Source organism: Colobus angolensis, unplaced genomic scaffold (genome assembly GCF_000951035.1).
Source record: "Colobus angolensis palliatus isolate OR3802 unplaced genomic scaffold, Cang.pa_1.0 Scaffold26, whole genome shotgun sequence".
Lineage (NCBI taxonomy): Eukaryota > Metazoa > Chordata > Mammalia > Primates > Cercopithecidae > Colobus > Colobus angolensis.
The window spans coordinates 7,785,609-7,796,593 of NW_012115821.1; positions in this window are offsets into that span (position 1 = coordinate 7,785,609).

Consider the following 10,985-nt stretch of genomic DNA (forward strand, 5'->3'; position numbering starts at 1 on the left):
TTAAAGAATGGAGTCAGTTGCTAATGTTTAGAAATTGGCAGTTTCACATTGGCCATGGCACTGCAAGGCTGGTAGAGCTCAGTAGCTGTTGCCTCTTTCAGCTGTTGCCTCTGACTTGCTTCCCTTATTAATGTTAGTTCTCAGTTTGAAAGAAAAATTCAACCTTTTGGATAATGAAAAAAATGGGACAGTCAGTTCCCAAATGATTATAATGCAACCACAGTGACAATAGAATTGAAAGTGCTACACATGTAAATAACTCCTCCTTTCACCCATTCCCCCTTTAGAAGTAACTGAATAGTGTCTGAAAATAACAAATATGCAAAACATTTTCAGGTACACACTGTGCAAAAAGATTCTCATATTTTCGAAAGGCTTTACCAGAATATCCCTAAAATGATGAGCTCATTTAAGTTATTATCCTTTTATGAAGACTTTGAATTTAGTGCAACTTCTTAGAAATGCCTCTAATACACAGACTGTGGTCTTCCTGTATTTAAATAGTTTCTGTTGCTCAAGAGACCCATGATTAGTATGGCAATGCTGGGAAGGGTGAAGTGGTAGCAGTGTATGCAGGTGTTACAATTGCTTAATGTTTTTGGAGCCTGAGAAGCCTCAGTTCAAACCCTGGCTCTTACATGTACTAGCTGTGCATTTTTGGGATTCCCGCACAACCTCTCTGGGCCTCAGTTTTTTCTTTTGTTTTGTTTTTGGTAAAATGGAGTTGTGTGAGTAGGAAAGTATATTTGAGTAGAAAAGTATACATACACATATATGTACTCATTAATGTATATGTTTATATAATGATTATCTGTGTTACTTTAACATGGTGCCTGGCATGTTGAAATAACACACCTTATTATAACTTGTTTTTCTCTTTATGGGATTCCCCAAGAAACCCTTTTTGAAATTTTTCTCAATCCTGACCTGACCACCTCCTAATATTTCTTGAAAAGCTTTTGAACATTTGAGAAAATGTTCTACAGTAGGTGACTTTTCCCTTCTATTGAAAGTAAGAGCAGGAATAACTGCCTGTGCTTAGAAAGAAGGAATCACTTGTGATCTATATCATAGTGATGGCGTTTGGAAATAAGGCCAGCAACCCAGTGAACTGGCTTGGGGCTGAAATCCTGTGCAGAGCCTGGGATAGCACTAGGCCCAGTTCAGCTCTGGCTGCTCTGAGTGAGAACCCCTCCCCTCCACCTTCAGAAGGGATCACTTCCTCCTAAGTCATCATCCTGTTAACTCTGCACATCCCACTTCTGTGCAGGAGATTGGTGCCCAGTGTTGTTACTTGGAAGTAGGAGAATAAACGGTGGAACTCCGTTCTGTCCTTTCTCTTGTGACTTGCACACCTTTTATTCTACAATCCTTTGAGTGTTGCCTGTCACTCTTACTATTTCCTTCCTCTTTGTGCGCTGGGCTGCTGGAAAGGAGAAGACACTGAGTAAGAGAAAGTAGCAGACCTAATTCTCTTTTTGTCTGTTGTGATAAGGTCTTGAGGACCTTATTTCTTACCCCACTGTGGCACACACTGGTTATCTTTTTCCCATATATTTTCTTCCTGTCTTCTTTTATGCTGAAATTTGGGAGGGCACAGGATAAAGACTATATTTCCCAGCCTCCCTTGTAGCTAGGCAGGCTTTGTCCTTCAGTTCTCAAGGGTGGATGACTGAAGTTACTGGATCCTGCACTCAGAAGGAGAAGAAAGTCCCCCCCACCCCCACCTCCTTTCTCTCCCTTTTCCCAGCAGCTGGAATGTGGCTGTGGTGCTAGGGAGCCACCATTGACCTGTGGATGATGGTAACACTGTACTGATGTGGTGCATTGGGGATGAAGGAGGCTGGGTTCCTGAAACTGCACAATTTCCCAATCAGCCCTGGTCTGCATATACTCAGACTGGTACACAAGAAAGAAATTAACTTTCTCTTCTTTAAGCCACTGTTACTTTTGTCTTTGTGGTGACTGACGATCTAGAAACTGAGACGCACACAAAGATAACACCAATGCTTTGTGAGTGAAGGTTTTGTTTGGATCTATAACTCATGTGGCCAGACGTCGCTGCTGATGTATCATGGGAACTTTTGGCCAGATGTGGCTTGATTCCAAAGGCGCTATAAAAAGACAGAATTTGGAATCAGGGAACACTGGATTGAGTTTTGACTCTGCTACTTATTAGCTCTGTGACCTTGAGCAAATTAATTAACATTTCCAAGCCTCAGTTTTCCCATCAGTAAAATGGAATAGTAATGCCTAACTCACAGAGTTGTGAGTATTTTTGTAAAGCACTTAGCCAGTTGTCTAGCGTATATGAATGATCAGTAAATGGGTAGATATGTGTATCTGATGGGACTGTCCTTAGTGAAGAATGCAGAGGTGGTCTCTGCACGACTGAACAAAAATTTCGGATGGCTATAGGGTTTTGAGTGTTGGGCGTTCTTTGATTCTTTGATTGTTGTGATAGACAGAGGCATGAAGCACCCAGCCACAGGTCTGGAGGAACTCTACAAATGGCTGGCTGTGTTCTTCCTTCTTCTTTCATCCTATGTTTGCTTCATGTGGACATCTCCCCAAAGTCATCCATTAAATTATGAATTCCTTTACATATTCCTCTGGTCATGCCAAAGCTCTTCTGTTGTGCTGGAAATTAGGGCAGGACTTTTTTAAAAAAGAAAAAACAAAAACAAAAAACGGATAACCCCAAACATATTTGAATTCTATCTCATGGATTTTGTTTTATAAAATTACAATTTTCCATGTCTTACTTATTTGGGTCAGTTAAATATTTTTACTTTCAGAAAGGAGCCTATCTCTCTGACACATCCTTCAGTGTATTATAGGCATATGTCTGGTTATAGCTTAGATAATCTTTGATGTTTGACTTATTAGGATTATAGTTCCATTATTTTGGTCAGTATGGAGGTAGTAATAAATAGCTATTCATAGGTGACTTTCAGATTGTACATCTGTGCAGTGTTTGTAGAAAGCAGGAGAGGCTACGGATTTGAATATAAATTCTGTAGTTAGGCTATCTGGGGTCACATTTCAGCTCTATACTTATTAGCTTTGTAACATCAGCAAGTTTCTTAACCCTCTGAGCCTCAGTTTCTACATCTGTAAAATGAGGAAAATAATTTAAGTCTCAAGGGATTGTTATAAGGATAAAATTAGTTAGTGTTTTAGCCTCTTACTTTGCAAATATATGCCAACCCCAATTGTAACTCAATGGTGTTTGTGCATTAAACATAGAAAAAGTACAGTAAAAACATGGTATTATAATCTCATGAGACCACCGTTGAACATGGGAGCTGTCGTCCGAAGTGGTGTTATGCAGCTCACGACTGTAGTTTGCAACAGATATTGTGCAGCTTGCAAAGCCTAAAACATTTTCTTCCTGGCCCTTTACCAGAAAGGGCTGATTCTGGTTGTTGGTAAATTAAAGGTAAGGGTTTGACCTGGGAGCATGAGTCTGGTCTTAACTCTGCCACCAAACTTGCTTATTTCTTTAGCCAGTTTACTTTACACTTGGTTTCAGTTTTCGAATCTGTATATGCCATAGGATTACTTCAAGAACCTAAAGAAACTATGACAAGGCACTGAAAAGAATCTGAGTTTATGATACGTTGCTAAGTGTGGAAAACCTAGTCTATACAACAGTAAGTGCCATTCGAAACCTTTCTTTGTTTTAACGTCTTTCTGGAAAAATTAATAGAAAAATATATAAACTAAAATCTTAAGACAGGTGTGATGCAGGGGTAGTGGGATTATGGATGATTTTTCTGTTATATAATTCTGTGTCTTTAGGATTTTTTCAGAGTTTTATGCATTGACATATAATTAGAGAAGTTATTTTAGAGTAATAAAAGGATAAGAACATGATATAAAGATAGAGGGAGCAGAAAGAGCATAATTTAACAATGTCTTAGGCCTCTTTAGCTCCGGTTCTATGTTGTGCTGAAAAGAAAGATTCCATGCCAGAGAGTGTCTCATGCAAACCACATCTCAGTGTTTCATGTGCCACCTGGAAACAGATATACCATTCTTTTCATAATTTTTCAGTCTTGGCACTTGAGCCTGGCATCACCTACGTGGCCTTGGAGATTGTGCTGAGTATTTATGACTTCCTTAGAACCCCACAGAGCTCTCAGATGTTGTAGGACCTCTGTGCTCAGCAGTGAGCAACAGACACACCCGTTCCCACTTGTAAAACTGCTCCCCGCCAGTTCCGCTTTTTGAGAATATCCATCTAGGACTTATGAACAGGATTGCCAGGTCCCCAAAACCATTGGCTTTGAACATTGGATGTCCATCCATAGGGGTGTTGCATAGAGAGCTGAAAGCAGAGGTGGAGTGGGCTGGCGTAACCAAGACTTCCCACTGGTGGGCATGCCTGATCTTGGAGAGAAGGAATTCCAGTTATGGGAGACACCTCACTCAGTCTTGGACTTATCACTCCCATGCAAGCAGCCTGCTCAGTCTGTCAGGAGCCACCCTTTGTATGAGCGTGTTGTTTTGGAGCCTCCAAGATGAATGTGGTTTATACAATTCCTCCTTTGTTCTCCAGGGTCTGGGCAGACCAAATGCTCTCCAGAAGGCATCTCAGCAGGTGTCCTTGGATGTGTGTGCTTTATTTAGGCTTCCTCAAGCTATAGGACTTAGTGGACAGCCGAGCTAGGAAATGCAGCACCCAAAAAAGAAAATTCAAGAACAGTGAGTGTTGTTCAACTCCATTAGAGGGAAGCTCATTCGCCATCATGTATCCTCAGCTCACACTGTGTTTTTGTTCCCAGGATGAAAGATAGTAGTCAGAGGCAATATAACTCAGTGGTTAAGCACTCAGACCAAAGTCAAGTGCACTGGTCTTTTAGTCCTGGTGCTGTCATAAACTGGCTGAGTGCCCCTGGGCATGGTCCTTGGCATTGGTAAGCTTTTATTTCCTCATTGGTAATAGGAAGATATTTAAAAGTACCTACTTCATGACACTGGGACAATAATGAGGTGTTGTGATGTGATGCTTGGCATAGTGTGTGGCACACAGTAATCAGGAGTTCAGTGTTCATCTGTTAGGACATCTTTGGCACATTTAGCCCTTAGAACAGTTGCAAAGGTTGCATGTATCAGTCATCCGTCTGAGCGTTGTATGCTTTCTAAGTTTAAAAAACTGTCATGCCCAAAGTTGAATTTGGGTACGACTTACAGTTTTTTTATTTCTGTTTACCAGTAAAATATTTCTCAAACCCAAAAGTTCCTGCCATTCTCCGATTTTTATCAATAGAACAACAATAATAATACCAACAGCAGCAGCAAATACTTAAAACCATGCATTGTACTAAGTACTGTACTCATTTGATGATCACATTAACCCTATGAAGTTCAAACTTTTATCTCCATTTGGTAGATTAAGGAAACAAGGTAAAAAGAGTTTAGGTAACTTGCCCAAGGTTATACAGCTAATAAAGGACAGAGTCAGAATTGAAACCCGGGCTGTCTGGTTCTGGACCCCTGGCTCTTAACCACAAGGTGAAGAATTTCCCAAATAGCTATCTTTGTATCATTTCCACAGTTGAATCTATCCTGCCCCTTTAAGAAGATGGAGACAGTGATAGTTGAGCATATTCAAAGCAAGGTTTCACTCTGGCGTTGGAAGGAAATGAATCATGCTTATTCCTTGAATGCTTTTTTTTTTTTTTTTTTTTTTTTAAGATAGAGTTTCACTCTTGTTGCCCAGGCTGGAGTGCAAAGGTGCAATCTCGGCTCACCACAACCTCCACCTCCTGAATTCAAGCAATTGTCCTGCCTCAGCCTCCCAAGTAGCTGGGATTACAGGCATGCACCACCATGCCCGCCTAATTTTGCATTTTTAGTAGAGATGGGATTTCTCCATGTTGGTCAGGCTGGTCTTGAACTCCTGACCTCAGGTGATCTGCACACCTTGGCCTCCCAAAGTGCTGGGATTATAGGCATGAGCCACCACGCCTGGCTTTTTTTTCTTTTCTTCCCTCCCCACCCTTCTTTTCTTTTTAAGTTTCACTAGCTCTGTGAAATGCCAAACAAAATGAATCAGATAGATCCTTTGGTAGGAAGGTAAACTGTCTTTAGGTAACTCAAGAAAATAATTAATTGAGTTATTAAGTTGAGAAGAATAAATATCTTTCTGTACCTAAATCTTTGTGCTTCTATTTCTTGGTCTATCAATAATGAAGGCTTCCAGTGGAGAATTTCCTAAGGCAAGGTTCCTCAATCTCAGCACTTTTGACCTTTTGGACTGGAGAATTCCTTGTTGTGGCGCCCCTCCTGTACATTTCAGGATGTTTAGCAGCATCCCTGGCTTCCAACCTCTAGGAGCTAGTAGCACCACCCACTTTCCTCATGCAACAACCAAAAATAGCTTCAGATATCCCTAAACGTCCCCTGGGGTGTGAAACTGCCCCTGGTTGAGAACCACCATATTAACGTCCCACTAGTTCTCTTTTGGAACTTGAGTCCTGTCACTTCCATAGCAGACCATTGTGACCTTGGGCATCTCATAACCCCTCTTAGCTTTGGTTTCCTCATCTGTGTTCAGAAGGGCATGCTAGTCCCTTCCTGTAGGATGACTGAGAGAATGAAATGAGAAAGCCTAATTAAATTACAGTGGATGTTACATATAAGTGTAGATATTTTACAGTTCATTTCTTTCCAGTTCCAAAATTCAACAATTCTAATCATAATTATATTCCTTAGTTTCACTCCAGATGCTAACATATGTATGTGATAAATCAATTTATGTTTCTATAGAACACAACTCCTGGGAATGAAATTGAGAGTAATTTTTCTCCTTTTTCTTTTTTTGCTGAATTTATATATTCCTTTCTTTTTCTTCTAACAACTACAGAAAAGTCTTTCCTATTATTTAGTATGAAGGATTGCTTCAAAGATCAAGGCCAACTCCTTTGAATATCCACTAGCAGTTGAGGAGGAAATGAGTTTAAATAACAGCCCCTGGGATTTAAGTTAGATCTAAGAAGGGACTTTCACACAAAGCTATCAAACAGTGAGAGTGCATTGTCAGGGCAGATGAGAGAATCACCTCTCTTGGAGACTGGTAAAACCTAGAAAGCCGTTCATCTGGAACCGTCTGGAGTAAGACTTCTAAATTTGGGAAGCATTCTAAACCTTGCCCTTTTCCCCTGGAATAATCTGTGAAGCTCCAATCCCTCTCAGCTTCTAAGAAAGATTCTGGAACAATTTGATGAGTGTGTTTTGTTCTTCCTCGGTGGTTTTACCCCTCCTCCCCCTCCCCTCATCACATGCTAAAAGCAGAATCTGAGAAACAGTTGGCTGAATTTTCGCACCTAAGACCTCGACAAAGGCAAAAATGAAAGCAAGAAATAAGGATTCCTTAGTTGTCACCAATTAAGTGTATTTTGAATGTAATTTTTTAATTACTGGAGATCTGGCCAGGCAGATTCATGATTCTTCAATAGCCAGAGCACACCTGAATCACCCCTGCAACTTCTTAAAAAAGGATGAGTACTTGGGCCCTAACTCTAGATTTTGAATTCAGGAAGTCTGAGGAGGTGCCAGGTAAGTGTACCAAAGACACACACACACACACACACACACACACACAACACACACACAACACACACCCCATTCTCATCTCAGACCTGATTCTTAAAAGCATGGACTTTGGAGCTTTGTGATCTTGTACGCTTAGATCTGTGTCTCTCCCCATCTGTAAAATGATGATAATAATAGTACCAACCACACAGAGCTGTTGAGATGGTGGCATAATTCAAACCTTGTGCTTAGCGCAGAGCCCAGCGTAGATGCGGCTTCAGTTTCCATTGGCTGATGTTGCCATTTTCATCATCACTACCTCTGTCCTAGGAACTTTGGGCTGTTCTTGACTCCTCGTTTGGTCTATTTCTTAATTATCCAATCTACTGGCCAAATCCAGATGATTTAACATTGTCTTCAGTTTTTCCATAGCCTACCCCCTCCTTTTTTCTATTCTCACCTCTCTGGCTCATGCCACTATCCTTCTTGCCTAGACAACAATCAGCCTCTTCACTGATCTTGTTGCTTCTTCCCTTCCTGACTTTTCTCTGAGGTACAGCCAGAGTGACTTTTTTAATTGTATTTTATTTTTTTGAGACAGAGTCTCATTCTGTCGCCCAGGCTGGAGTGCAGTGGTATGATCTCAGCTCACTGCAACCTCCGCCTCCCGGGTTTAAGTGATTCTTCTGCCTTAGCCTCCCAAGTAGCTGGGACTACAGGCACACACCACCATGCCTGACTAATTTTTGGATTTTTAGTAGAGACGGGGTTTCACCATATTGGCCAGGCTGGTCTTGAAATGCTGACCTTGTGATCCACCCGCCTCGGCCTGCCAAAGTGCTGGGATTACAGGCGTGAGCCACTGCACCCAGCCCAGGGTGAACTTTCAAATGTACATTGGGTGCTACTCCCTGGCTTAAAATGCTTTATTGCATTTAGGGTAAAAGGAACTTCTTCCCATGGTGGCCCTGTCTGCTGTGATCCTATAGATGTCACCTCATGCCACTTTCTTCCCTGACCACTCTGTTTGAGCCACAGTGATCTCTGGGCATATTGGGCTGTACTTCAGTTAGGCTGGGTTCTTTTCTGCCTCAAGACCTCTTTGCACAGGGCTGCTTCTGAAAATCCCTAACTCTTTATGTAGGCAACTTCTTCTTACTTCAGATCTCAAGCATTATTACCTCTTAAGAGAGGCCTTACCTGACCACACCCATCCGAGTCTGTGTATTACTTCTAATCGATATCTTATTCTTTCATAGCACAATGCGCTTGGTAATTATTTTGTTGGCTTACTTGTGTTTTGTCTCACTCTCTTGCCAGAATGTAAAAAACATGCGGGCAGCGACCATCTTTGTTTTATTCACCAACCTGTCTCCAGCAGCTAGTTCAGTGCCTAACACCATAGCTTATGCTTAGGAAATATTTATGGGATGAGAATGAATGAATGACAAATGAATGGGTGACTGAGTTTATGTTTTTTATTATCCATTCACTTATCCACAGACATTTGTTGAATAGCTCCTGTAGACAGGACATAAGCTGGGAACCCAAAGAGGAGAAGGGATGATGTTATTTAGGATGTATGGGAGTGTTTTAATTTTCCCAGAGCACTTGGACTGATTTTACTTTTTGGACACAGCAAGTTGTATAATTGTATAATTTTTCCTTTTCCACATTGGCTGCTACAAACTTAGAACCAAATTTGTGGCCCATACGTCTTCTTGGTATGCAATTTAGCCTCATTCTTGGACCCATTTCATGTTCCCGTCCTCATTTTTCTTTTCCTTTTGTTCCTATTTTTAATTTATGCCATCTTGTATTTTTTTATATCCTTATAAGCTGCCTTAAATTCTCCCTGAAACAAGACAAAGTATCAATCAATCAATATATTAAAACGTGAAGAGAAGAGCTTTATGAGAGGTATAAATAAAGTGCTTCTTGCATGAAAGAGGAGGATATTTCCCACGGCTTCTGTAACCCTAGGGAGCAGGGAGGAGAGGTGAGAGCCTTCTCCAGGGGAGACCCAAACACTTAGCAGGCACAGGAAATATGAATTCAATTGAGAATTTAATTCTAGCAACTGGTTATTTTGTCTGTTTTGACTGCACACTGGAGCTCTAGACTTCATGCTGTTTTTTCCCATTATCTTCTTTCTTAGAAGTACCATATAATTTTCAAAATAATCGGGAGTCATCCACTGTACTTTCTCAGAAAAGCTCACACAAGCTTTCACATAACTCTGTATCTTAACTGAATTCTCAGCTGACCAAGGCTGTGATTGATGTGTGCCAGAGTTTGCGGGTTCTCCTCTTCTGCTGTTGTTGCATTTGTCGAAGGGGCATTCTGATTCAGAAGTGGATAGTGAGGAGAATCCAAAACCTTTTCTGGATTTGGAGGGCTTTGTAGACAAAATGCCTGTTACCATGGTGAGCTCACCCATCTCATGGCTCTAAATCCTCCCTGTGGCCCCAACTCCCAGATTTGTACCTCCCTGAACTCAGACTTGCATAGTCAGAGGCTGCCTCATTGTCTCCTCTTGGTTGGCTACCAGACATCTCAAGCTTAACAGGGCCAAAAGTGGACTCCTGGTCTTCTCCCCAAATCCCATCCCAACCATAGAAATTGAAGACAATTCCATTTATCTAATTTTTCTCAGGCCAAAAACTTTGGGGTCACTTTTGACTCTTCTCTTGCTCTTACACCTCACACTCAGTTCACTAGGAAGTGCTGTTGTCTCTACCCTTAAAATATACACAGGCCCTGACCATCTCCCACTACTTCATTGCTACCACCCTGATTGTAGTCACTGTCATCTCTTGCCTGGATTCTAGCAGCATCGGGGGAGCCAGCCCCCCATATTTCAACGTAGGTTCTTTTCTATTTTCCCTAAGTGTCGGCCAGTCTGAGAAATAAAGAGTACAAAAGAGAAATTTTACTGCTGGGCCTCCGGGGGTGACATCACAACACAACAACAGCATTCCTTCTATCCCAGCCCCCAGAGGGGTCCTTGGAAAGCATGTCAGGTCTCTAATCAAAACCCTCCAGTGGCTCCCCCATCTCCCTCAGTCATTATGTGATCAACAGCTCCCTTCTCCACCCCCAGCTTCTTTCATTTCTCATCTAGTACTGTACTCTCTCAGGCCCACTGTGCTCCAGCCACACTGGGCTGTTGGTAATTCCTGGAGCATGCCCCTGCCACAGGACCTGTGCACCAGCTGTTCCTTTTGCCTAGAAGGCCTTCACTTCCTTCAAGTCATTCCTTGGTCTACTTTGACAATCTGTTTAAAATTTAACACTTCTCCCGTGGCATGCTCAATTCCCCCAGTATACTGCTTTTCTTTACTCAAAGTACTTACTACTTTCTAATATATTGTAGCATTTACTTAGTTATTTTTTGTTTGTGTGCCCCTGCTCAATGTAGTCACTCCCTCCCTCACTAAATG